The following is a 27,137-nucleotide window of genomic DNA, read 5'->3' on the forward strand; positions in this document are numbered from 1 at the left end:
AGTTTTCGATGAAAAAGGGCAACGTGCCGACCGACGCAGCCGAAAAAGTACGAGACTGCAGCTGATTTAGGCGTGCCGTGATTTGTGGACTTGAAGTTGCCATGCATTTTTCTCGTCGCCCAGCTCCAGCCCTCGTGCTGTCAGGTGGTCATGGCCGCTCACAAGCCAGGCTCGAATCGCTGTCAGCTTCCAGCCCCGCAGAAACCAGAGTGTGTCTTGTCGGTCACTGAAGCGAAAGTCGTGGGGCTGCTCCGACTGAGGCTGCTTGGCTTCGATGGACTCATCCTGGAAGCATCTCTGTGGCCGAGAGAGCGCCTTGCTCTGCTCAGCCCGGGCTGAGTCACGTGACCTGCCACTGAGCCTGGGAATGGCATTGATGTGACTTGAGACAACGAATAGGCTAAAAGCAAGGTAGGGGTGGCTGCTCAAAAAGAAAACCCAGCGGTCGTTACCAGTGGTAGAGTTCATGGATTTTGGGAAACGAACAAAAAGCGTGTGTTTCTACGTTTTCTTGGAATGAACGTGTTCATGTTTGCCATTTTCAAGTTTTCAGTTTCTCATTTCTAAATGAGAAAAGTGTTTGTCTCCTTTTTGCATATTAGTGACCGAATGGGATTTTTGTGCCTTGCTGGAGAAACCGGCTTTTGTGCTACTGTGGAGATGCCAGGTTTTCTTGTTGCTGAACTTGTATACAATCTGAGGTGCCTGGGTGTCTCAGTCAGTTAAGTATCAGACTCTTGACTTTGGCTCAGGTCGTGATCTCATGGTTCGCGAGTTCAAGCCCTGTGCTGACAGCGCGGAGCCTGCTTGGGATTCTGTCTCCCTCTTCCTGTCTCTCTGCCCCTCCCCTGCTGCTGCTCTCTCTCTCTCAAAAGAAATCTTAAAAAACAAATAAACTTAAAAAAATTATACTGGGGGCGCCTGGGTGGCGCAGTCGGTTAAGCGTCCGACTTCAGCCAGGTCACGATCTCGCACTCCGTGAGTTCGAGCCCCGCGTCAGGCTCTGGGCTGATGGCTCGGAGCCTGTTTCTGATTCTGTGTCTCCCTCTCTCTCTCTGCCCCTCCCCCGTTCATGCTCTGTCTCTCTCTGTCCCAAAAATAAATAAACGTTGAAAAAAAAAAATTAAAAAAAAAAAAAAATTATACTGAATCTGATGCTGGATATCAAACAGCTTTTTTTCTTTCATGGTAAACAACCAGACTGGGTCACGCATGGGATGTGCTTAGGCCAACACAACATCCTTCATTTTTTCCCCTTTCATTGCAGTCTTCCTTCTCCAGTTAAAAATTAGCAAAAGAGCATTTGCTAATTGAGGAACAAATACACACAGTAGTTGAAATAATTCACATTAAGCTATGGATGACTTCCACCGTGACCAACTGGCCAATGGCAATGCCATTAAGCTAAGGAGGAGAACAGAAGAGAAGGGTTGCAGAGAAGTGGGAGGGACGATTAAAATACGCTGAGTTTGCAACATGATGACTGAAATGTCCATGCCTATAATAAGTCTTCAAACACAAAGGATCCAGGGCTCCTGGGTGGCTCAGTTGGTTAAGCGTCCAACTTCAGCTCAGGTCATGATCTCACGGTTCGTGGGTTCGAGCCCCGTATCGGGCTCTGTGCCGACCACTCGGAGCCTGGAGCCCGCTTCGGGTTCTGTGTCTCCCTCTCTCTCTGCCCCTCCCCTGCTCGCACTCTGTCTCTCTCTCTCTCTCTCTCTCTCTCTCAAGAATAAGTAAACATTAAACACAAGGGATCCGATAGTCAACTTCACCTCTCCATCTCATCTCTCGGTGTCATTTTCTTCACCACTGTCTTTTCTCCCGGGCCCCAGCACCATAATCGTGCTGGCACTCCCATGACCTCACAACACAGCATTTCTGTTGTCAAGATCCCTCTAGTGTCCAGCTACGCATTTCCAGTGGAAAAAGGGTTTTTGAAATAATAGGACCTTGAAGACTTTTCAGTAGATAGGATGAAGGTAGGAGGTCAGGAGCACAGGGCCCCTCAGCATGACCTGAGCAGGACAACGGTCAGGAGCAAGTCAAGTGCAGCTGCGTGGGATTACCAGCATCTTTAGTTTTCAGACTATAAAGTATCCCCGTGTGTCTGCCAAGACTGTTCGACTATACGTATCGTATCAAGGCAAGTTGTTGACAAATGCTGTGGATTTGGATATCAGAAAGCTAAACTGTAAGGAAAAATAATAATTTGGTTTGATAAACTGTAAGAAAAAAATAATAATTTGGTTTGCTGTTGTGTGGACTGCCTGTGAAGGTTCGTTACTAGCTGAGCTGATGAGTAGGCACAACATCAAGTCAAATCAAGTCTAAATGCTTTTTATCATGTTAGGTATACTATTAAGTAAACCAAAATACCTTTGCTATAAAGGCTGAATTTGTCATAATCTGCGATTCACATATTTTATTTCGTTTTGAAAAATTCACTCACGGCATTGAGAAAGAGTTGTAATAATAGCTACCATAGCTACCAATCATATGTGTTTTACTATGTGCCAAGAGCCTTTTGTGCATTGCCTCATTTAATTATTTTAAGTAATTAAGGAGCTAATATTATCCCCAACATTAATGGCAGAAAACAAACCATTAAAGAAGGTAACTGAGTTACCTAACACAAGCTATTACTTGTGAAAAAGCTGAATTTAAAACTCACTTGATCCGAAAGCCTGGAATTTGGGGCCATTGGTTTACATTATTTCTAGGGAAAGAATAAGTAAGGAAGATTTTTACATTAACGCTGTGTAGTGTGAATCATAATCAGACTACAGAATATAGGAGATCAGCCCAGCTGTCAAGCCATAGAGGCTATCAGGTATCTGAACCTGATTTTGGAGGGCTTAGGGGGTTCAACGAAAGTCATCAATACTGTAACAGTAACTTTTTGAAGGCTTTGGTTAGTGCTCTCCAAACCCACTCGTGAATCAATAGAAAACTTAGGTCAGCGACAGGCACATATGTCCATATGTGTTGACTCTCATATTTTTATAAATTATGTTCACATGCTATTATGTCAACTTATCGAATGCGTTTGAAACATGCACAAGCATTAGAAATTTCAGCCGGCCGAGGTAATGATGATTTCTGCTATTGGAGAACGTACTGCCACTAGGTCTCTTCCAGAAAGAATTAACTTTTCCTTTATATGTCTCCGTAGCCTGCGCTACCTACCTAAACTGTTAGGCGAACCACGTTATTGAGTGTTTAGCGGTCTGCCCTCTAAGCTGGAAAGAAAGCTATATAAGCGTAGGAATTGTGGTTCACTTACTAGATGCATTCATTTAGCAGATATTTACTGAGTACGTAGAGGCTCAGGAAATACAGGGGTCAAGACTCAGTCCCTGCCATCAAACTTAGGATCAGATAAAGGAATGACAGGATATAGGGAGGTAAATGAGCAGTGACACATTGGTCTGCCCTGAATTCTGTGAGGACCACAGAGGTATCCAAGAGGGCACCAGCCAGGCAAAAAGAAGTTGAAAGAGAAGAGTTAGATTAGGTGCTAATACAGAATAGCCCCTGCTATAAAAGTAGATCCTTAGCAGAGATGTGTGGTTGTTAGATGCTGATTGTTTGTTTGTTTTTAGTTTGAGAAGATTGAGAAAAATCCCTTCTGTGTTTACTGCCCGAGTTCTGAACCAATCGAGATGAGGCAAATGAAGGTCTAAATGTCATTTTTGTTGCAAAGAGAGCTGTCGGAGAACATATTCTAGATGGGCAGCGACCATGGGCTTGCTAACGTTGCATTCCCAGCAAGGACTCACCCGTCTCTTAGCTCTAGATGATCACAGGTCCCCCCCACCCCTTGCCCCCCGCCCCCGGGAAGGTTACAGTTGAAACTTACAGCGTGAAACTGTACTCCCTGCAGGCATGAAGGTCCCTGACGAGGGAGGGATTGCACCATACAGACCCCCTTTCTTATTGTGACTCATCAGGGAGAAGAATTAAACCACTTACCCTGGGAAGAAATGAGTGCAAGTATGGAGAGAATCCAGAAGAACTATTACACTAGGAGAAACGTCCTCACGGAAGGAATACGTGTTCTTCTTTGTAAGTGGCTGTTCTCACAAATTTCAGTGTCTGACATGCTTTCCATGGCCCTGGGAACAGATCTTAACTTTGCCTCCAAATGCAGATTTCCAATATTTTTTCAATTGTTTTTCTTTCCCTCCAGTTTATTTTATATCACGTATCTTCCTTTTCATAAATCCTACCATCATTTACTCTCTAGTTCTTGGTCAGAAATTTCTGATCAGAGCAGATTTTAAGAATATTCATGAAATATAACTTGAGTACCTTACTCAATCGTTACTTTTCAGTAAGAACAAATACACTTATATTTTATAAATGGACGCTACCTTCTCTTGGATGTATTCAGATATGTGAAATACCAGAGGACCATAACAGGAAATAAACTAGGGAGAATATTAATTTTACCAACAAAAGATGTACACAGCTACCTTTAAATAGTAACGTACCTTACTCAAAATAAACTAGAAATGCCAATGACTAGAATTACATTTCTCTGCGGGAACTCTTAAGGACAGATGTCAATGGAGCCAGGACTTCAAAGTTTAGTCTGAAATTATTTTAGTCCAGAATTTTATGCTAAATGAAAGTATTAACCAGTTTGGGAGCAGAATTGATACATTTCCCGACATAAAAGGGCTCAGATAATCTACTTCCCCCAAACCCTTTCCGAATGCTCATTTGAGGGGACATCCCACCAAAGCAAGGGGGTAAATGAGGAGAGGACCTGAGAGCTGATTCAGGGAACTGTTCACGCAGCTTAGGAGCACGGTGAGGAACACGACCACTGTGCGGGAGGCCAGCTCAGCCCCTTGGACTGGCACAGGACGAGGGAGAGTCTGGCATACAAGGATGCTGAAGAAAAACGCGATCGTATACAATGGGTTTTATTATCAGAAATTCGCCAGAAGTCTGACGATGGGGCAGAAGTAGAGAATAAAAGAAACACAAAGACCATCAGAAAGGGAGGAGGTGGAGGTGAGTCCTGCAAGAAAACCATGGTACAAGCTACTTAAACTAGAGAGGAACATTTTTTTTCCTTCAAGAAGAAAAATGACATTGATTCCAAATAATAGGTTAAAGGAATAAAAAGTGAGAGACAAGTAGGAGATAGGCTGAGGACGGCAAATTTAGCAAAACTTCTTGTACAACAACAATAAAGATGGAAAGATGGCATTCAGAAGCCCCCAACCACAAAAGCTCTCTGGGAAAGACACAGTGTCCGTACAAGGCAATTAAAATACTTGGAGAAATATTTCAAAAGTGGATCATTCAAACTGATAATAGAAGCATTGAGGGGCACAGGTGCTTATCCCTGAAAGGAGCATGGTTGGATAGTCGGGTAGCTAGTTGTAAAATGTGAACACGGTGTATTGCATTAATTTTTAAATCAACTTGATCAAATCACAGGAGGTGCAGAAGATTAGTTTCTTTTTAAAAAAATTTTTTCAACGTTTATTTATTTTTGAGAGAGTGAGAGAGACAGAGTGCAAGCAGGGGAAGGGGCAGAGAGAGAGAGGGAGGGAGGGAGACACAGAATCCGAAGCAGGCCCCAGGCTCTGAGCTGTCAGCACAGACCCCCACGCGGGACTTGAGCTCAAACCGTGAGATCATGACCTGAGCCGAAGTCAGATGCTCAACCGACTGAACCACCCGGGCGCCCCAGAAGATTAGTTTCAGTGTAGAAGGTGAATATGACCATTGTGAGCATGCACAAAAATAAAGGGAAGGACAGAAGTTTGGAGACAAGAGTGGAAGGCACTGTGGGCAAGGGGCTGGGACATTCAGAATGCTAATGCCCTCCATCAGGCAGCAGGACCAATGGATACACGGTCATTATGGAACAGGAAGTGAATGTTTAAGTCGATTGTTTGAAATTGCAGAGGTGACCGCAGAAGAACCGAACTGATGATAAAAGCACACAGGAAAAAGGAGACAAGGGCTCCCGGGTGATAATGTACATGAAGTAATAGACTAGGTCAAAAGTTCATAAACCCAGCTAGAGCCTTGTAAGGGTACTTGAAGGTCAGAGGTAGGTAGAAGGAAGATCTAAGCGGTGACCTCTGACCGATGGAAGTGTGGATGGGGCAGGGGAAGCGGGAGACACTGAGGTTTCCATTACAAGCCCTTCTGATAGATTTCCCCTTCGCGTGTGCAAGTTCGGCTTTGGTCATTACTCCTCGTGCATTTCCTATGATTCTGCTATGTGCACGCCACATTTCCGTTTGCCGCCCGACCTGAGAGTCACCGCTCAAGTCTGCACCTAACGGAGTTGTGGAACCTGTTCCCTGTCAATTTAGGCAAAGTCCTGTGTCCATGGAATAAGACTTTAAACATACGATGACCCAGTGAAGTGATTACCAGCGGGTAACTTTTGAAATCTCAGATAGGCCATGTTTCTCTTCTGAAATGTGAGTTTCCTTTTTTTGTCTTTCTCACCTCTTATTTTTCCAGGATCCCACATTTTTCTTTCCCATGATCCCTGACAACATTGAATTAGCTCTTTATACTAAAGAGTGACTCCCCAACTCTCCCAAAGTACCGTAAGAAGCCACAAAACGCCTACATGCGGTAGTCTAGCGATCAATTTAATTTTTTATCGATACAGCAACTCCAAAAGAGAATACGAATTATCTTTTTCAAATGTGCACACGTGGGTGATCCCTATTTATTTATTTATTTTTTTTAATTTTTTTTTTCAACGTTTATTTTTTTGGGGACAGAGAGAGACAGAGCATGAACGGGGGAGGGGCAGAGAGAGAGGGAGACACAGAATCGGAAACAGGCTCCAGGCTCCGAGCCATCAGCCCAGAGCCCGACGCGGGGCTCGAACTCACGGACCGCGAGATCGCGACCTGGCTGAAGTCGGACGCTTAAGCGACTGCGCCACCCAGGCGCCCCTGATGATCCCTATTTAAAAATAACCAGAGAATTTGGGTGAGAGGCATCCAGGTGATGATGTTAATTACATTCCAGATTTAAATTCATCGAGAGTTTTCATTTGTGTGCAGAATCATCTCACTCCAGGGGCGCCCGGGTGGCGCAGTCGGTTAAGCGTCCGACTTCAGCCAGGTCACGATCTCGCGGTCCGTGAGTTCGAGCCCCGCGTCGGGCTCTGGGCTGATGGCTCGGAGCCTGGAGCCTGTTTCCGATTCTGTGTCTCCCTCTCTCTCTGCCACTCCCCCATTCATGCTCTGTCTCTCTCTGTCCCAAAAATAAAATAAACGTTAAAAAAAAAAGAATCATCTCACTCCATTTTGCTAGTGCAAAAAGTCTGTGGCCATCTCTCCTGAGGAAGTGTGGCTTCGATTGGAGGGGCAGAGAACTGATGTGGTATTTTTTAATGCTTGAAAGTTTATCTCTTACAAAATAATTTAATTTGGTTTCACTGTCATTTGCCCTGAAAGCTAATATCTTTATTACTGTTATACTGACCTCTTCTGGAAAAGTCTTAGAATGTCATGCTGATCATATGTTAGCTCTTTTTTTTTTTTTTTTTTTTTTTTTTTTTAAATTGTGCACTGTGGAATTGGTATCGTAAGAAACACTGAAGTTTGGTCACTGTTCAGAGGCCAGTTGACTGAGGGCTCACTTTATGAAGTGCTGAGCAAGGAGTTCATGGTCTAGTAGGGAGAACACGTATATAAACCAATGATGGCAACGTGAATACAAAGAACTCTAAGTTTATAAACACATCTGGAAAGCTGATAGTGACGTGAACAGACTGTTAAAGGTTAGACAGTCATTCATTTTCCTGCAGAAAAGGACGGGAGGTGACTCTAGTCAGAGGCTTGGCCAGGTACCCGAGGGCAGGGCGGGAGAGACAGACGCGCGGCCCAATGGTGAAGGTGTGTGTGCCCCGTGGAGTACAGGGTACCGCACCCTCGAGGCTCCCTGAAGGGCGTTAGGCTGGGGAGCGCTGTGGGGAGAATTACCTGTTCGTGGCGTCTCTCTGGCAGTTCCAGGAGAGTAAAGTGGAACGTGGCAGGACCTGGAAGTGGGCAGCAGCACCCGGCGAGCCCTGATGTGACCCCCGCCCCCCATCAGACGGGGATCTGGAGACGAGAGAGCAGGCAGAGCGGGCGATCCTGGGGCTCAGTGACCGGCGGGCTGGTTGGTGAGGGATGTTCCTTTATGGGTCGTCCATGACTTTGGGGAGGGTGGAGTCATACACTGAGAAAGGACGGATGGACGAAAGAACGGGTTTGGGGAGATGAGTTGCGTTGCGGAGGCAAGCGTGAGGTGGTTTGGGGGGATTTAGTCATGGGCACTCATGTCTACAGTCAGTGTCCATAGTCACAGGAACTGTCAAAAATGGGACCAGTGGGTAGTGATCGAGTCCGGCTGGGCCCTGAACACGATCTAGTATATTTCACGAGTGAATTGACTTCCCTGCTCCTCACGACTGCCCTATTCTTTTCACACTTTGAATGATCCCATACCCCCGCACCCTGTGTCTTGTCCCTCCTCGGGCCAACCTACAGCTCACTTCATATCAAAACCAAAAATGAGTAGTCCAAAATGAACCATATCTCCACCAGAAACTCCTACTTTTCGCTAGATCTAAAAGTGGTCTCCCCAACCCAGTATCTTAAGCTACACGGCCAGCAGCAGGACTGTCTGCCCCCAGGCAGAAGCAAGGTAGGAGGGCAGGATTGCTAACTGACAACAGGAGGGAGAATGCTGGTGAAGCCCAAAAGGATCCTAGACTTATGGAAGACCCTCTTAAGAATCCCAGAGAGGGGCGCCTGGGTGGCTCAGTCAGTTGAGCGTCTGGCTTCGGCTCAGGTCATGATCTCATGGTCCGTGAGTTCGAGCCCCGCGTCGGGCTCTGTGCCTGAAGCCTGCTTCTTGTTCTGTGTCTCCCTCTCTCTGCCCCTCCCGTGCTCATGCTTTGCCTCTCTCTCTCTCTCTCTCTCAAAAATAAATAAACATTAAAAAAAAAAAAAGAATCCCAGAGAGATCCTAGAGTTATGTAAGACCCTCTTAACACGAGAGCCTAAGGACTTTCTTTTTTTTTTTTTTTTTTTTTAATTGAAGTGTAGTGGACACACAATGCTATGCTACTTTTCGGTGTGTAGTGATTCAACAATTCTGGACATTACACGCTGCCCGCCAAGATGAGCGTAGTCACCGTCTGGCACCAAATGACATCATTGCAATATTACCGACTACATTCCCTATGCTGAACTTTCCATCTCCATGATTTATGTAGGACTGGCACTTTGTACTTCTTAATCCCCTGCACCCACCCCCCACCCTCTCCCCTCTGGCGACCACCAGTTTGTTCTCTCTGTAGGTAAGATTCCATCTCTGTGCCGGGCTATGGCCAAGCCAGCTCCGTAAGCCTGAGCTCCGTAACCTAACATCCAGTGGAATGTTAGACCTGGTTTCCTTTAAGGTCTCTTACAGCTTTAAAGTGTTAGGATTCCACTGAAAACATAGGAGATGTGTATTTGTGAGTTACAGAGTGAAGCCAGACCTGCATTAAAGACTTCGAAGGTGTTTTAATAATTTCAACTATTCTATAAAATGAAAGGTTTTTTTCCTCTAAGCCTTCCTACTGAAGGACCGAAAAGAGAAGTTGGTAGTACTAAATGAATTTTTAGATGTGAATGCAGATCGAGTCCACAGCTTGGCTAACATTTGTACAAAGCAGTCCCCAAAACATTGAAAAGTTCATCGTTATGAAACCAATTTACTGATTGACGAAAAGGCCCCTCGATGCGTAACCTTTCGACGTGTGACATTTCAACCAGAATACTGAGTTAGGAGTTGCCAATTTTGACTTTTTAGACACATACTGGTACAAAAATACATCTTATGTCATCATTGTTAAGTGTTCTATGTTTTTATTAGGAATTGATAGTTGTGCTATAATCTTATGTCCAACTAAATTGCCGTGATAGGGAAAACAGTAATGGGCAGAGAGTTCATGAAAGATTTTTTTAAAGTCTTATAAATAAGTGTGTGATTAGTTGAAGCTGTATCAGCTCTTAATTTAAGGCCTGCAGCTGTTAGTATAAGAAGCATCAAATGTCAAAAGACGTTAGGGTTAGGAATAAATAGAATAAGAGAAGAGGTCTCCTGAGAAGAAAAGAAAATAAATATTAAGCATATGGATTATAATTACACCACTTGTCCTTTTCAAGTTTTAGTGCTAAAATCCAAATTTCAAACATACAATTTCGTCCATGTTAATTCAGGCAGCTCACCAAGCTGTACAAAAATAGGGCAAAATAAAAGATTATTAAAAAGCTCGATATTTATTTCCTTTACCTCTTATAAAAGTTTAATGATCTAACGTTTTCTTTTTCAATAAAGATAAAACGTCAAGACTGCACTGTCACATTCGCATATTTGTTAAACATAAGTTTAGTTTATTAGTAAAGAACGGTCAGAATTTTAACATATGGAATGTATTTGCCTTCTCTTTATTAGGATGGTAATTCCTCAAGGTTTTCTTCTCAAACATTAAAATTTTTCACTTAAAAAGAGACTTAAAGAAACTGATCTTTAAGGAGTGACTATTCTAATATGCATTTCATTTGAATGAGAATAGTTTACACTTAATACTAATAAAGTCCTAAGTTGTAAATGCTGCCTGTTAATTTGAAATGATTTCTATGAGATTTTGTCAACATTAGCTTCTCCTGGAAACCAGTCTGCTTTTCTGCTATTCATTTAAGGTAAAGTTTATTTTAGAAAGTTATCATTACATAAGGCCATCGTGATTCAAGATTTAAATGTTGGTTTTATAAGAATTTTCTTTTCTTTTTTTTGGCCCACTTAGAGCTGTGTCCCAGAATTGGTGCCCAAACAATTTTAAGTGTGGTATGAGCTGTTTATGTCACTGAGTAAAATTAGACACGCCTGTTGCTAATACGAGGGAATGAAACATGACACACGGCCAAAACACGTGAGAGCCTTCCCGGCACAGTGGGTGAAACCTCAACCCTTCACTCATTCTGCAGGGAAGGGGAAAGTTCGAAACATTGAGTCCCCGCCTAACTCTGGAGCTGGTACTGCCCCCGCCCCGTGCTTTCTGCGACGTCTAAGGTAAGGCCCAAGTTTTACCTTGGATTTTGTATCCTTCAGCTTGGATTTTTTTAAAACATCGCTACAATGTACAACTTAAGAACCGAGTAGGTACAAGATTTCTCCACTGTTTTTCTTCATAGGTGACATAATAGTTAATAAGTTCCTTTTAAAGTGTTGAATAGCTTTCTCTGGAAATGATTATATGTTAAGTATCAATAACATTTAGTATCGTTTCTCATTTCAACTCTTAAGTTACTCTGACTGCTAACACGCTACGTATTTTTCACACGATTTGTGTTTCTAATGTTTTTAATCTGTAGAACTCCATGGTAGCATTTCTGTATTTATCGGACATTAAATTGTATACCGTAGTTAATCTAGATAAAATATAATCTTTAAGATTGCCTGATTCTAATTCTGCCCTTCAGCTTTTGTGGTAGAACTACGTTTGCTTTACCTTTTGTCCATAGCGCTGTTACAGATGTTAAAAAATAGAGTAAAGTTAATGAGAGCAAAATTTCAAGTCGTGAGATAAATCTGGGGAATAAGCAAAACAAGAGAAGAATACCAACTTCGGCTTCCCAAATATTCTTGGAGCAAAAACAGGAAAGAATAGTTCTCTCCTAAAACCTGGAAAACAACGCGTTGTTCAAAACACTTGTCAAAAAGTAAATATAAATAAAGTAAAAGGTGAACCATGTGCCAACACTCGGGCCTCCTAAACTCGTCAGCTCTTTCTCTGTTTCCTGAGTTGATACAGGACAGATTGGAAAGCAAGTTGAAAGGAAGGCGCAGAGAAAGAGGAGGGAAAATAGGACTCTGCTGGCAGGAAGACTGGCCAGCAGGATGGAGTAACTCACTAGCACGAAACGTCCTGTGTTTACTTTTTACTTATTTTCTCGGAAACATTTTGCTGAAATAGGTGCAAAGAGGCACACTCAGAGTTTCAAGACGAATGGTTCAAGTTGGTGTTAGTTTTATAGGTTCTAGAACTTAGACCTGAGATTTTCTTTCAAAGCCAAATGAAAAGTAAAGTACTTCTGCATATGGAAATGTCCCATTCCTGAGACTGAAAAATCCAGGTTTCCAAAAGAGGCTGTAAGCTCGCGCTGGCAGGTGCCAAGGGCAGGCCACCCCACAATGTAAAGGCCGGTTAAGAGACAGCCAGCAGAACACCCTGAGCCCCACCTCCCGCACCTGTCTCCAGCCTCCCCTGTGAAAGGCGCCCTCCCTGTAGCAGGAGATAAAGAGACATCCTCATCACCTGAGGTGGAGAAGTTAGAGCCAAGAAGCCTATACAAGCAACTCTTGTTACTTTTTACTGATTTACGCCCCCAGCCAAAACTCTGCTTAGAATTCCTCACGAACGGGGGGTGCCTGGGTGGCTCAGTCCGTTAAGGCGTCCAACTTTGGCTCAGGTCATGGTCCCGTGGCCCGTGAGTTCGAGCCCCGCACTGGGCTCTGTGCTGACAGCCTGGAGCCCGCTTGGGATCCTGTGTCTCCCCCTTTCTCGTGCTCTCCTCCACTCATGCTCTCTCTCTCCCTCTGTCTCAAAAATAAATAAATGTAAAAAAAAAAAATCCTTTACAAACGGGAGCTCCCAAAGCCAAGTTTTCTTTGTCAATTCCTCACCGACTTATGGCCACTTTCTTCAAAAGGTATAAAAGCCACCCACCCCCATCTTGTCCTCAAGCCTCAACTTCGTTACTGGGCCTCCACATGCATGTGGTGAGCCTTTGGCTTGGTTTTGTTTGATTTGTTTTTTTCCCCCTTTATTCTTACACCACCTGGAAGACCTTCAAGGGTGGAAGGAAAAATATTTCCTCCCCTACACAATTAAAATGCTGAAAATAAAATGGTTCCATGTTGTCCTTCAAAATACTCACCTTCTAGTCGTATTGCTATCGAGTATGAAAATCCAGTAATAACTGTAAATGATGAGCGGCCCTACTGTTGAACCTGGTGTATTTTGTAGGACCTCTGGTTCCCCCTTTGCTCCCCCTTTTACTTGGCTTCTCGTAGACCCTTGTTTCTTCTCAAATGAGCCCAGCCCGCCTGCTAAGCAACGCCCCCACCCAGGGGTTCCTAGTGGGAGGGGGAAAAACTCCAGTCAGAGCAGGATTCTGCTACTTTCCTACTCCTCAGAACCTGCCTCTACCCCTCCAGCCTTCCCTCCTCCTCTTCTTCTCAGCCTCAACAGCATCTGCCTAGCTCTGTGTGCTTCCGGACCCACTACGAGGCCAGATATTTCCATGACGGCCCCACGAGTGTTGTCGAATTCCTCGCCCACGGGACTTGCCATTTTCAGGGCACAACTTCACTCAATTTTATATGTGATTTTGCCCTAGAGAAACGTATGAAAAACTGGCAACAGGAGTATTCTTAGCAATTTGTAGATCTGCAGAAGTCTCAAGACTTCTCTCAGAACCCCTCGAAATATTGAAGAGTGCTGGGCGTGGGTCTGACTGGTGCGCAGCCTTCCGCCGATGAAAACCGAGCTGGGGTTGCAGGAGGGTTCGCTGGCCCCCAAAGGGGTCCATGCTTCCTCCAGAAGCAGTGGGGCGCCATTTAAGCATCTGCCACAGAAAAGCCACAGAGACCGGATTATTCTTTGGGATGCTCCCTCTGGTTGCCGTGCAGGATGGGTTGGGGGCAAGGGGGAGGGAGAGGAGAGGAGTTCTAGAAAGTCCAAGGCTGAGGACTGGGGAACGAAGGGAGAGCCAGCAGGAAGAGGTCATTGCTGTTGAGATGGATGCCGTGAAAGCTTGCCTCACCTTCGTGACTATTTCAGTTCTCTTCTGAACGTTCTCAGTTAGTCTTATGTGTAGAACACCCCTGAAAAGCACACTATGCATGAAGAGGCAGTCATTACAAGTTCAGGCTGTGAAGTCAGAGGGCCACTCTCCCGCCGCGGGGCCTTGTTTGTGCGGCTTGCTTAACTACCCTCAGCCTCAGTTTCCTCATTTGTGAAAATAGGAATACGATCGCAGTATCTACCTCCTGAGGTTATAATGAGTGCCAAATGCAGTTGATACAAAACATTTAGACGGTGTCTGACTTCCTCGTGAACAGTAGTCGCACTCCTCCCCCCTCCTGACCCCACCCCTCCTTGTCTCCACAGTCACTGTCAATAATGAGGAAACACAGAAACTCTTAGTCTCAGTGACCAGGAGGTCAGGGAGGAGCCTCAGAACGGTGAGTGATCAGGATTTCTAACCTGCTTCCTGGATCCCCTAGGAAGGCACCGTGAGCCCCGTATAGAAGGTGCTAGACTAAGGAATGCTCTCCACACGCAGTGTGGGCTGCGGAGGAGGAAATGCACATTCCAGAACACAAACAGAAAACCCTCTCTGGTATTCTCACTGACTTACTGGAAATCCCTATTGCCTTCAGGAAAAACAAAAACAAACACAAAAAACCAAACTTAACTGACTGGGTTTCCTATGAACGTTTTCCCTTCATAAAACATTTTAGATCTTAATGAAAATTTTATATGAAACATTCTAGAATGTTAATCTTGGTGAAACATAGAGGTATGCTGTCCCCCTACCGGAATGCATTTGAATGTGTATTCTTTGCAACAGTTGAAAATCGCTTTAAAGCCTCACATTTCAATCCTGAAGAAAGGGTGTCTATAAAGATAGAAGTGAATCGTGACCTTGAAGTTCCTGAAACTTGTTAATGAACTGTCAAAGCAATCAGAAAATTGCATATACACTACATTTGATAAGAACCTTAATTATGCCTACCTCAAGAATTTCTTTTTGCCCTAAATCTTTCACATGGAGACTTGTAACCAAAAAGAAGCTCGGCTTGGTTGATACATTTAAATAACTTTTCTTTTCTTAAAATTGGTCCTTAACTTTGGGTATTTCTCAGAGTTAGCATTTAGTTCAGTGCTATTTTTAGGGACTAGGCAAATTGAGGTTTTGAGGGGCAGGGGTTATACAGTTGCTTTGCCTGAAAATTTCAGTTCGGTTAGGAAACTCCAAGGACTTAATGACATAGATGACAGGCTTCTTTATTCCCTGGTTAAATGCAGTCTCCCTGTGTCACTCGAGGAACATTCTAAACTCTGTATTCCTTTGTAAATAATGTCAAACGTCAGGGTCATGTCTATACGGGATGAATGGTGCTAGGGCGGGCTCAGGTCCCCCTCACCGGGCAGGTACACGAACTGGCCACTGAACCACCAGTGACGGTTAGCCCAGTTCTCTAGGTACCCAGGTGTCACTAGACACATCTTTGCGTCTGGCTTCTCCTGCCCCGACCAGCTGTTCTCATCGCCCGACATTTATGCCTCTTAGAGAACATTCCCTTCATGAATCATTTGTACGAGCGTCCTCACCTCAGGTTCCGGAGAATCCGACCTGAGATAGACAAGGTGGAGCCGTGTGCTACTGAGAAATCCATCGATGTGTCTGACTGATCGATCGCTTGTTAAAATCCCGATGTTTCCAACAGCCGTTGTTCAGACCAGTGTCCCCAGGAACCACCCTGAGCTGGAGATTTGCCTGCCGGTTTATTGGAGGGAAAACACCTGCACGCGACCGAAGGCAGCCCAGTTGGGCAGGAGGGTTGAATAGCGACGTAGACGCATCGGAGCCGGGATGGCCCTCCGAGTTGTCCTCAGATTGAGGGAGGGGCCTGGGCTTTTGCCCCCCTGCTGTGATCAAACAGTGGACGTGGCACATACGGTAGGTGGGGCGGCGCAGTGCGATCGAAGCCATTCTCACCCTCAGGTGTCACTCGTGGCAACTGGAAGAGTGAGGCCTGGGTTCTGAAGACTGACCAGGGTAATACGCCACTGCTGTTCACCCCTCGCGTCGTGCGGATTACTCCACGTACCTAATTTGGAGATCGCCCCCTGCCCCCCACAGGGCTCTAGTCAGTCTGTTTCCCCGAGGAAGCCACTGAAGGAACATCAGCGGGATGAACTACAGGCTCCGTGGCTGCCGTCAGTCTCCAGAAGGCAACCGACACTCATCGTGTCTCCCTCCCACCCACCACCCCCAGCCGCCCGTTCATTCCCACCTCATACCTTTGCTGGTCTAGGTAGCCAACCCGGGTGATGACCCTGACGTTCACCTCTGAGGGGTCTGAGCCGTTGGTCACCGTGCCCTTATGGATCAGCCTTTGTGTGAACACGTGTCCCTTTGCCATCCGCACGGCCAGAGGACACCGAGAAATGCCCTTCCAGGCCTTCTGGGTGACAGACATTCTTCCCAGCCAGGAATGGCACATCCTTTCCTTCTAACTGCTGTCTCGGTGCGAGGGGCTCAAGCGAATGGATGGTAGCATGCACATTAATGGCACTCACGCCGCACTCCCTGGTGGAAGCATTTCCCACCGGGGAACAGACTTCTAGATGCACAGAGCCCATAGTCGTGGGGATGGGAGGCCCGGATTTCCCATCCAGGTCATTGAAAGTGATGGTAGGAATGACCACTCCCACTCTCACCCTTGGTTCCCAGGCCGTGCGTTCTACCCATTGAGGGCGGGATACGGTGCCACGTGGTGGTTCAAATGGCCGGTACGGACTGCATCCTGAGGCATCACCCACCCTCACAAGGAATCTCCACACTGGGGCCTCAACAGCAACCTCAAAAGGCTGTCCCATCCCGTTCTCAAGCCGGCAGCTCTGGGACATGCCATGGGTGTTGAGAACAGTAGGCCCATAGTCAAGTGCCACGGTGCCCTTTGTTATGAAGTGGATCATTCGATTCACTGCAGTGTCACAGGGCGTCCCACACCAGTGGATCCAACATCTGTAGGTCCTCAGAGAGTCATGGTGGCCAAGGCCACGCAGGCGAAAGAGAAAAGCCCATACCCGTCCCGTGTGTCCCAGTCAGAGTGATACAATTGTCTTGCCATCGAGTGGCTGCTTGGACGTGTTGGGCTGTGTCCAGCCTCAGCGTGGGTGTCTGTTGTTGGCAGTTTAGACATTCAGTAGCGGCAGTAGCTAGATCAGCCTTGACGAGAGGGCACCCTCGTTGGGCCCACACGTGGCCTCCATCACAGCTACTGTGGCCACTGTGTTAATGAACCCGCTGTGGGAGCACGGGGTGGGTGACGATGAGCTGGCTGCTGTCAACTGGCTGAGTCATTCTGGCCGTTTGGTGCCTCCTCCACAGCGGACACTCGGGAGGATGTTAGTGTGTGAAGCGAAGGTCTTTGCCCTTGTGCCCCCACAGGTCCACCCTCAGGCTCTTTCCCTCATCTCGTTGTCGTCCCCCTTCCAGGTCCTGATGAAACAGCCAAGCCACTCACCCCTGTCAGTGAGACTGTCTGTATTCCAACCTCAGCTTGTCTCTGCTTCCGCCAAAGGTGGATGTGCAGATGAACTGCCTGAAGCTTTGTGCTTTGGGAAGATTTCCTCTCAGCACCTTGACGGGGCCATGGTCCACAGCAAGACGTTTGTGGCTTGCACCAACATACTGAGCCAACCCACCCCGAAGCCAGGTTTGGCCATTTTCTTCCTCTACAGGCTGGTCGTAAGGGGCACCCCTCTGTGGCCAGACGACTGAGATGAGGCAGAGGTGGTGGGTGACGGAACCATGAGTCACCTGTGCACGCAGCCTCTTGTGCCCTCTGCCTGTCCCGGTGCCTGGTATGCCACTTCTAACGTCCAGGAGATTACTGCTGGCCTCTGACCTCATGCCTCGGTGGAGGGCTAACGAAACTCAAGTTGTGATGGGAGATTCTGGCCACGTGGCCAGATAGATGTCTCACGGTCGGGTGCCCTGTGTCCACAAAAGCCCGGGAGCGCTTAGGGAAATGTTTTACAAATGGCATGGAATTCCCTACCGCAGACGGCACCACCTTACTCCAGAATGCTAGAGGACTATACTGTGATTCTTCCACAGGGCTGCCCTTTCCTCATGGTACCACAGCCCAGTCACGCGGCCTCTGGTTCTGCTGGAGCAGGGCTGGATGAGTCCTCGCACTGTGCGCTTGCTCCAGTGTCACAGGTGTTTCCTTCTGGGGACCTGGCCTCTCTTCAGTCGAGGGCTTCCGCGTCTGGAAACCGAGCAAAGAGTTGTGATCTTTGTGGGGGCCAGGGGCCCTCAGCCCCCTGATCATCCATCCTTGATGCGTCTTCTTGCACAAATGGAGAGAACTCCCTTGCTGGCTGCCCGTCTGTGTCTGTCCTCATCGACAACTAGCATGGAAGTTCCGGCCCTTGCCTTTCACTAGGTGTCATCCATTGCTTTCTCCAGGCCACCCGTTTCCCCAGGAAACAAACAAACGACAGGAGACTGAGATTTGCATGGAGGACGTTCATTAGGAAGGGTTGCTAGGAGGAACAGCTCTGTGGGAGTGGAGGAAGCAGGAATGGGCGGAGGAAGAAGCTGGAGACAGAGGGCTCCGTGATCCCACCGGACTGGCTGGGCAGAGAGGAGAGGTGGGGGGTGCTCTCTGCAGCCAGACTGACCCTTCAGAGAAGACATGAATGAAGACAACCAGGGCCAGGCCCTTGTGCCACCAGAGCGACCTGTCATTAGCTGCCCTGGGAGGGGCGTCGCTTTGGATGGGGTGGGGGTGGGGGGGTGGGTAGCCCTCTTTGGCCAACGACAGTTCCAGGACCTCAGGTGCACACTGTGAGCAGGGAGTATTCCTGGCGGCCGAGAGAATGAGCTCCTCGGTGACTCGGTGACGAGGGAAGAAGGTCTACCCGACACCACAGTATCTATGCAGTAGTTCTCAGGTTTGCTGCCTTTATGATTATTTGACCTTTGTGTGGATTTTAGAAAATGATTTCTTTCGTGACTGTTTTACTTCTGTAAGTAGGACTCTTTGGTCATATAATCCAGTAGAACAGCAGTTTATAAAGAGCATTTAATGGAGAATTGATCTCTGCGTTATTTTCATCCATTTGTTCATCAAATATTGGCAGTGTTCTAGGGAGCGAGACTGGCCAAGAGCGTAACAGAAGAAAAAAAGTCCTGCCCTTGTGGGTATGGGGCAAACGATATGGGAACGTGGATGCAATATTTTTTGGATGTTGCGTAAGATAGGAAACTGGAGGCAGGAGAGAGAAATTAACGTTGCTTGGGTTCATAAGCAGGGGAATAAGTTAAAGCTATCAACAGAAAGGCCAGCATAACTCCACCTTAAGTAGTGGCTAACTTCAACTAACTAATTATCCCTTTGCTCTCAGTATAGACAAATAGAGGTCATTATTATTTTGGTGATTACTTTGATTAAATCATATTCTGTTATCAAAGCGTTTTATTTTTTAAACTGTTTAAAGTTTATCTTAAGAGAGAGCACGTGCATATGCACACACGACTGAGGAAGGGGCAGAAAGAGAGAGAGAGAGAGAGAGAGAGAGAATCCCAAGCAGGCTCTGTGGTGTCAGCACAGAGCCTGACACAGGGCCCGAAGCCATGAACCGTGAGATCACGGTCTGAGCTGAAATCAGGAGTCAGATGCTCAATGGACTGAGCCACTCAGGTGCCCCCGTTATCAAAACACTTTAAAGGGACAAAAACAAAAATAAATATTTAATTTTTTGATATGCTGAGAGGAATTGATCATGAACATTTTTAACATAATCAGTCTATTTAAAATATGGAAAAATGTGAGTCATTTATATAATTTAGTATATTGGCATTTGGGTTTTGATTGATTATATCAATGGTATTGTAGAGCTTTTCTGATCTGGTGTGAGTTGTATCTGTAATAATAGTTTCCAGAGCTTTGTCAAGATGTAGCACCATCATATTCTATAAATACGTATTCTTTGAAATTCTAGTATGATCTAGCTTCAAAGTCAAAAGACCACGAACGTTGTACTTAGTATGCAATAATAGCAAGTCTAACACTCTGCTAAACATTGTTTTAGCAACAGTGCCCTTTCCCTTTGGAGCTAGGGTAGCAAATTTCGGGGAAATACTGGCCTCCAAATATGTAAGACTTACGAATATACTTGGGCATATATCAGAGCATATGTTATAAGGTTAACTGGGTTGGTCGTGAATGTTTGGTGCCCGATGGTAATAAAAGGGCTTTGTTTGGAGTAATGAGAGTGATCAGAGGCATAATAACCTTTATGAAACTTACAGTTCTCATGATGTGAAATACATGTAAGGCACCCATGAGTCTTCTATTCCACCTGGTGGGAGAAAGACACCAGCAGGTCAGGAGTTAGATGCACCCTCAGAACTCTGGGAATCCCAACTGTAAGCATTTGGGCACTTCGAAGAAAACAATTACATTACTCCTGATAGTAGGAAAGCATTTGTAAGTTATAATGCCAGTAAACAGCCCAGTGAAGGCTTCGTGTGTTAAAAGAAATTCTTGAAAGACTGCATAATTAAACTCTATGTTTGGTGATCCTTTTTTTGTTGATAAAGCATTCAGGAAACACTATGCAATGAAATATTCCACATATTTGCAGATAGTTTCTGAGTAATTTGACAAAGCACAAAACCAACAACAAACACATGGGGGAAAATGGTAACCATATACAGTTTCCTAAAAGACCACATATTAAATCAGGAAATAAATAGCCTTGGTCATTTTGGACCATCGAAATCAGAGAAACGGATATTTTAAACACAAGGCGATAAGCCAAGACCGAATAACATCATATGCCTTCCGCCTCCACTTTCGGCTTCACTGTAAGAAACTGTGAGTCTCCAAGTAAATCTTGCGGACCATTTGCCCAGAGCTTGAGTAGGATCACAGGTTGGAGTAGAATTTGAGAAAGGAATGACAGTCCGAAGAAGGAAAAGAAGATAAAACAGCAAGGGGGACCACATTCTCAAGGAAGCAGGTGCAGGGATCAGAAAGAAATGTGGCTCCGTGGGCCTTGTCTCATGGACAGGGCCAGGTGGCAAAGCCACAAAGCCCTGCCGAAAAGCTCTTCAAACGTATTCCACCAAAATTCAGGACGTGTCTTCGGACGAAGCAGTCTGTGGGGCCTTTTGACTTGATCGGTTGACAGAATCCATCACGGCATCACGAAGTTTTCATCATAGAGCTAAGTGAGTAAGGGTGTCTTTAGAAATCAGGCTGGTTTTATGTGAAAGCAACAGGGAAATACCTAAGATAAGACGGTTGAAAAGCGAAAGCAGGAACAGTGCTTTTCTGCTGCTAATCTTCCTCCAAAATCCGACTCCTTTATCTTATCAGGGTAGAACTTTATATGATCTTGACCCTTAAAATGTGCTGTTCGGACACAAAGAGAGCTTACGATTCCCATTCATGCTAGAAAATGGAGTTGTGCGCAGGATCGCCGAGATGTGGAATGAGGGAAGTGTCAGCCTATGAATTATGACATACGCATCAATCGTATCATTATGCCAATAAAAGGGTCTGGCAAACAATAAACAATGATGTGTAAATCAATCATTTTCCCCTTTTGTTTGGTGTGTTCCCATTCTTTTCCGAGCTATTCCTGGAGTTTCTATTGAAGTTGGTAGGCTCTCAGTTAAAGAATGGGTAGGAGAGATAATATGATCCTTGGGTAGAGATGGAATGACTTGCATTTTCACTCGTAATGCCGTTTCGTAGACATGGAAATCTGTTCCACAAGTACATTTAATCTTTTCACGTTTGTTTCTGAGAGAGAGCCCACACGTGCGAGCAAGCAGGGGAGGGCCGAGGGAGAGGGAGACCCAGAATCCGAAGCAGGCTCCCCGCTCTGAGCGGTCAGCACAGAGCCCGACACGGGGCTACAGAGCCCGACACGGGGCTCGAACCCACAAACTGTGAGATCATGACCTGACGCGAAGTCGGACGCTTAACCGACTGAGCCACCCAGGCGCCCTGTCCACAAGCACATTTGGATACGAATGTGTCTTCTTTGGCCTGCCTGCCTGTAACCAGTACATATAATTGAGCCCCTACTCTGTTGGCAGGTCCTACTCTCGGTACTGTGTATGTGACAGTGAACAAGACATTCTTCCTGCCCTCGTGGAGATAAGAGTCTAAAGAGGAACAGGCCAGAAAAAGTAAACAAATGAAGGCAGCATTATCCGTCCTGGAAAATGAGGGAAATAAGCAGGCCTCGGTTGTAAATGACGACGGGGCGGAAGGTACACGGAAGGGGTGCTGGTGGAAGTCCATCTAAGTCCCGGCCGAGGTGGCAGCCACGTGGCACAGACCACGTGATTCGGGCAGAAGGACCAACACGTGAAGGCTACAAGCTAGGAAAAGCTGGTTCTGTTTGAGGGATCGGAAGAAGTCAGCGCTGAGAAGGGCACAGTGGGATGGGATGGGACGGGATGGGGCTGGAGAGGCGGGACACAGCCCCAGAGTGGAGCTTCGTCCCAGGGGCAAGGGAGGCCACTGACCGACCTTCCCCAGGGCGACGCGGAGTTGCCTTAGGGCTTCTCGCAGCGCCTCAGCATACATTTTGTTAACTAACTTGGCTCTCACCGCAGCCAACCACTACTGGCCCTCTGCATTCGCTGTGCGCGCACAAAGTCACAGGTTAACGGTAGGTATGAGCCCCGCGAAGAAGCGGACCCTAGTTGGTACCAAGTAACACCTGGTTCTGGTTAAGAAGCTAGTTCTCCAGGGGCGCCCGGGGGGCTCAGTCGGTCGAGCGTCTGACTTCGGCTCAGGGAATGATCTTAACATCCGTGAGTTTGAGCCCCGCGTCGGGCTCTGTGCTGACAGCTCGGAGCCTGGAGCCTGCTTCCGATTCTGTGTCTCTGCCGCTCCCCTGCTCACACTCTGCCTCTCTCTCCCTCTCTAAAAAATAAATAAGACTTTTTTAAAAATTAAACAAAAAAAAGCGAGGTGTCCAAATGTGGCAGCCTTTGTGATGACACTTTCACGGGCGCACTTGTAACTGACGCGAGTGCTGTTCTTAATTACTCTGCCAGCTTCAGTTTCTGGATGTTACTGTTACTCCTTAGATACTGTATAATGACACCTAAAAGCCTCAGATTTCGGAGTTCATTTAATCAAAACAAGGACAAAATGCTAAGAAAAGTACATTTGAATTGCCCACCTTTATAAACCTAACGCTTTGAAAATAAGCCTCTATCTGAACCATGAAACAAAACATGACATTTAAAGCCACAGTTTCTTGGGGTGCCTCGGTGGCTCAGTGGGTTAAGCATCCAATTTTGGCTCAGGTCATGATGTTGCGGTGAGTTTGAGACCCGTGTGGGGCTCCGTGCTGATGGCTCGGCGCCTGGAGACCACTTAGGATTCTGTGTCTCTTCGCCCTCTCTGCCCCTCCCCTGCTCATGCCCTGTCTCCCTCCCTCCCTCCCTCCCTCCCTCTCTCTCTCTCTGTCTCTCTCACAAAAATAAATAAACATTTAAAAAAACAGGGTTTTTTAGCTAACATTTGTATGACAGTGGGTTTGATGTTTTCTCTTTCCTTGTAGTCACTCGTTCATTTAAATAAAGGTTTCTTCCCATTTAGCTTTCTTAGCTACTTACAGGGCACTTAATCCTCTTGGTTTGGTGTATTTTGTAAAGAGCTTTTTTTAAATGGCAACGTTTGCCGTTTTATTTTAAGAGTCGATCGTGGTGTAAGGACGAGAGGATAATTTGATGACCTTTTAATCTGTCTGAGTGTGGACTTGTGTATGTATTTAGAATATTGGGCATGTGATTGTAACTTTGGGTGAAATTGATAATTACGATCCGTGTACTTTGCTCTATTTAGGTTTACAATGCTGAGCAATTTGATGAAAAGGTAAAGCAGATCTATTCTTGAAATTGGTCATCCTAACTAGTGATAAAGTTGGGATGGGTATGGTAAATTAATTACTAACTTCAGTATTATCAAAGGAATATATATGTATACACACACACACGTATCTCAAAAGATAGATTTGTATAAATTCTATAAATCTGGCAACATTTGGGGGAGGCATTTAAAAATTTTATTTACATGTTTATTTTTGAGAGCGACAGATACAGAGCTCTAGCAGGGGAGTAGCAGAGAGGGAGGGGGACACAGAATCCCAAGCAGGCTCCAAGCTGTCAGCACAGAGCCCGACGTGGGACTCAAACTCACCAACTGTGAGACCATGACCTGAGCCAAAGTGGATTGCTTAACCAACTGAGCCATCCAGGTGCCCCTAGGGAATGCAATTTTAAATGAAAAAAAAAAGAGTCTGAGGAAATCATCTTAACAATTTTTAAATTTCGTCATCTTTTTTTCTGTGGGTATACATTTTAATATGTATTTCAAAATTCTATCTTTTTCACTTAACACACGGTCATTAGCATTTTCCTGGGATGTTTTTTTTGTTTTCTTTTTTCATTTCAAGTCGTTAATTCTGTCATAGTGTGAGAGTCCAGTGACTTCGTTAGTCTTCATTATTTATTTAGTGCCCAGTTTTTCGCCATCCTAGATAACGCTACCGTAGATATCCTGAAACACAAATCTTTGTTTTCATCCCTAATTGTTCCTTTGGACTAAGTTCCTAGAACTGAAATGCCTGTGCGTGTTTGAGGCTCTTGGTACTTAGTGCCAAGTATCTTTCTAGAAGGATTATGTTCCCCCTCCCGCTCACCAGCAGAGGAGTACCGTGGTTATTTTTCAGACACTTTGCCGATGCTGGCTATCGTCGGTTTGTCGATCTCTCTCAGTCTTTGCAGACGGCTCCAGTGCTCGTGGTTATTTGAACTCCTTGGAGTCACAGTGAAGCTGAACTTTTTTACCGCGTGTATTGCCGGTCAGTTAAGTTTCTCTGATGTGCGTGCGTGGCCTTGCGCAAGTGTTGCTGGGTTACTTGTGGTTTTTAAGGGCATCAGCCTTGCCTTTAAGGCACGTGTTCCCCCAGTTTACTACCAGCTCGTGAGTGTGCCTTGTTCTGACGTGCTTTCTGTCCCACATCGGTGAGGGTGGGCTCGTCCCCGTGCTCCTTGTTCTCCTAAACCGTGGCTCCCGTTCCGAGTGATGAGTTATAATGCAAGCAGGGAGGCAGGAAGTTAGCTAATTACTGCGGGAAGGAGCTGTCTTTGAGAAGTCTGAAAGCAAATGGAGGTGCAGCTGGGCCGGCGGTTCTCAGTGCTGTCACGACCTAGTCCGCTTCAACCGATAAGCACACTATCTTCCTCCTTCCCCGGAAGAGTGGCCCACGCGTCCTGGATGCCTCTTGTTTCTCGCCTTCCATTTACTTATCGCTTCCATTTACTTATCACTGAAGCGGGCTTGCTTTAGACGCTTCTAATCGTCTTTCCTCTCTCTGTCTGCCCTTTGTCATGATCTCATGTTTCATACTGAAGCACAAAACTATGCTTTGCCGCCTGTAAGTCCTACTGTCTATGCATTCATTTGTCCACCGCATACTCACCGATTGCCTGTCACGGGCGCATCACTCCTACTGGCCTCGGTGACACAGTTGCACAGTTGACCCCTCCCCCTGGCCACGGTTACATAATCGTGCGACTGACCACTCACCTCAGTCCATGCCTTATCGTTTTAATAGATGATGTAACATGATAGCACTACATGTGTAGTAAGAAATTACAAGGTGAGGGTGGCTCAGTCGGTTAGGTGTTCGACTCTTGGTTTCGGCTCAGGTCGCGATCTCACCACTCATGGGTTCGAGCCCCATGTCAGGCTCCAAGCTGATGGTGCGGAGTCTGCTTGGGATTCTCTCTCTCTCCCCCTCTCCCTCCGCCCCCTCCTCTCCTTGCTGTCTCACTCCGTCAGATAAATAAATTTAAAAAGTTACACCACCTGGATATTAGAGCTGTGTTACGTGGTATGAAAGGCAGTTTTTGAGAGTGTCAAAAATGATCTTCCCACAGTTTTTGGGTTGACGTGACGGGTGCTATTAGACGTGTGGTCCGCCCCCAGTCAGCCTGCCCTGTGGCCTGGCAGGACCTTACTCAAAGCGGTCAGAATTCCAACCCTAACACGTGGGTGACTCTCCCTTGGAGAAATGAGGCGGCTGAGGAGCTGGTGCCCACTGGACATCCTCCCCCCGCCTTGCCTTGTGGTTATGGCAGGAAAACACAGTGTGAATCATGTGTGTGTGTCTGAGTAAGCATGATCTCAAGCCTCAACCCCGTCCTCTTATCATATTTCAAAGACTTTGGTTTCTGTTTTATCCGTTGGTGTGCAATGCGGTTCTGATTGTACTGTATTATCACCAGAGCAAAGAATTTGTCTGAAGCCGATCCATTGGCCCTTCTTCATACTTTCTTGTTGAACTAGCATGTTACCGGATTTTGCAAATGTTACCCGTATGCTTGAGAAAAATAAGCATTTCCCAGTTTCGGGGATAGGGCTCTATACATGTCCATTTGAACACATTTCAGTTGTATCGTTTAGGTTTCGTGTAGCGCCACTCATTTTAGAGGGCTTGATCTATCCGTAGAGGTATGCTAAAATCACTGTGATGATGGCTTCCTTCACTGTTTCCTGAAGTTCTCCCATTTTTATTACATGTATACAGATGAATAGATGTTTGTTAGATGCATACAAGTCTAGCATTTCTACAGCTGCCCGATACGTATTTTATATCTATAGTATTACAGCAATACCCCACCCTGATGTACCCTGTCATTATGGGCGTTCATATATAACATAAATGAGAGATGGCTCCTGTCCTCTGCTCCGGCCCCGGTGTCAAAGGAGGGGGGCTGAAGTTTTCCTCTCCTTTTGGGGGCAAAGGATGTGTGGTGATGTGTGTCGGCTGGAAATAAGCAGCACCAGTAAAGGGCGCCCCATTCACCAATAATCTAGGTTACTCGTCCCAGAACAGGTTAGCTGGGAGATTCTTGGAGTCACTGCTGCTTCCTCCTTCCCTTCCTTCTGGGGATTGCTGTGCAGGCCCAGAGTCTCAGCATCGCTCCCGGCAGTTGCCCTACCGAGAAGTGCTAGCTGGAAGGGTGGATTTGAATTCTCTGCCACACTCTGGACTCTTAGCCCACAGCCTATGGATAGGCCCTCGCTGGGGTGAGTTCATTAATTCTGCAGCAAGGCTACGTTTACAAAGTCGAACGCTGTTGTGTTTTCTGAGATTTATCTTCTATAGCGATTTTCTTTTCGGCTGGATGTGATCTGTTAGATACAGAGAAGACATATATTTTGTATGTCTTATAGCTTTAAGCTATATA

General features: G+C 46.1%; 1 protein-coding gene across 2 annotated transcripts in view; it reads left to right on the plus strand.

The window, feature by feature from the left end:
* The window catches only part of SGCG (sarcoglycan gamma), a 127,031-nt gene that overhangs the window by 16,975 nt on the left and 82,919 nt on the right, over positions 1-27,137 (plus strand). Inside the window, exon 1 of one of the 2 annotated variants that reach the window (XM_030307799.2) lies at positions 11,003-11,106. The exons of the other annotated variant lie outside the window; for it this stretch is intronic. The gene's annotated coding sequence lies outside the window, so the exon portion shown is untranslated. Of the gene's footprint in view, positions 1-11,002; positions 11,107-27,137 lie in introns of those variants that run through there. 2 annotated transcript variants of the gene reach the window in all.

The sequence above is a fragment of the Lynx canadensis genome, chromosome A1 (genome assembly GCF_007474595.2).
Source record: "Lynx canadensis isolate LIC74 chromosome A1, mLynCan4.pri.v2, whole genome shotgun sequence".
NCBI lineage: Eukaryota > Metazoa > Chordata > Mammalia > Carnivora > Felidae > Lynx > Lynx canadensis.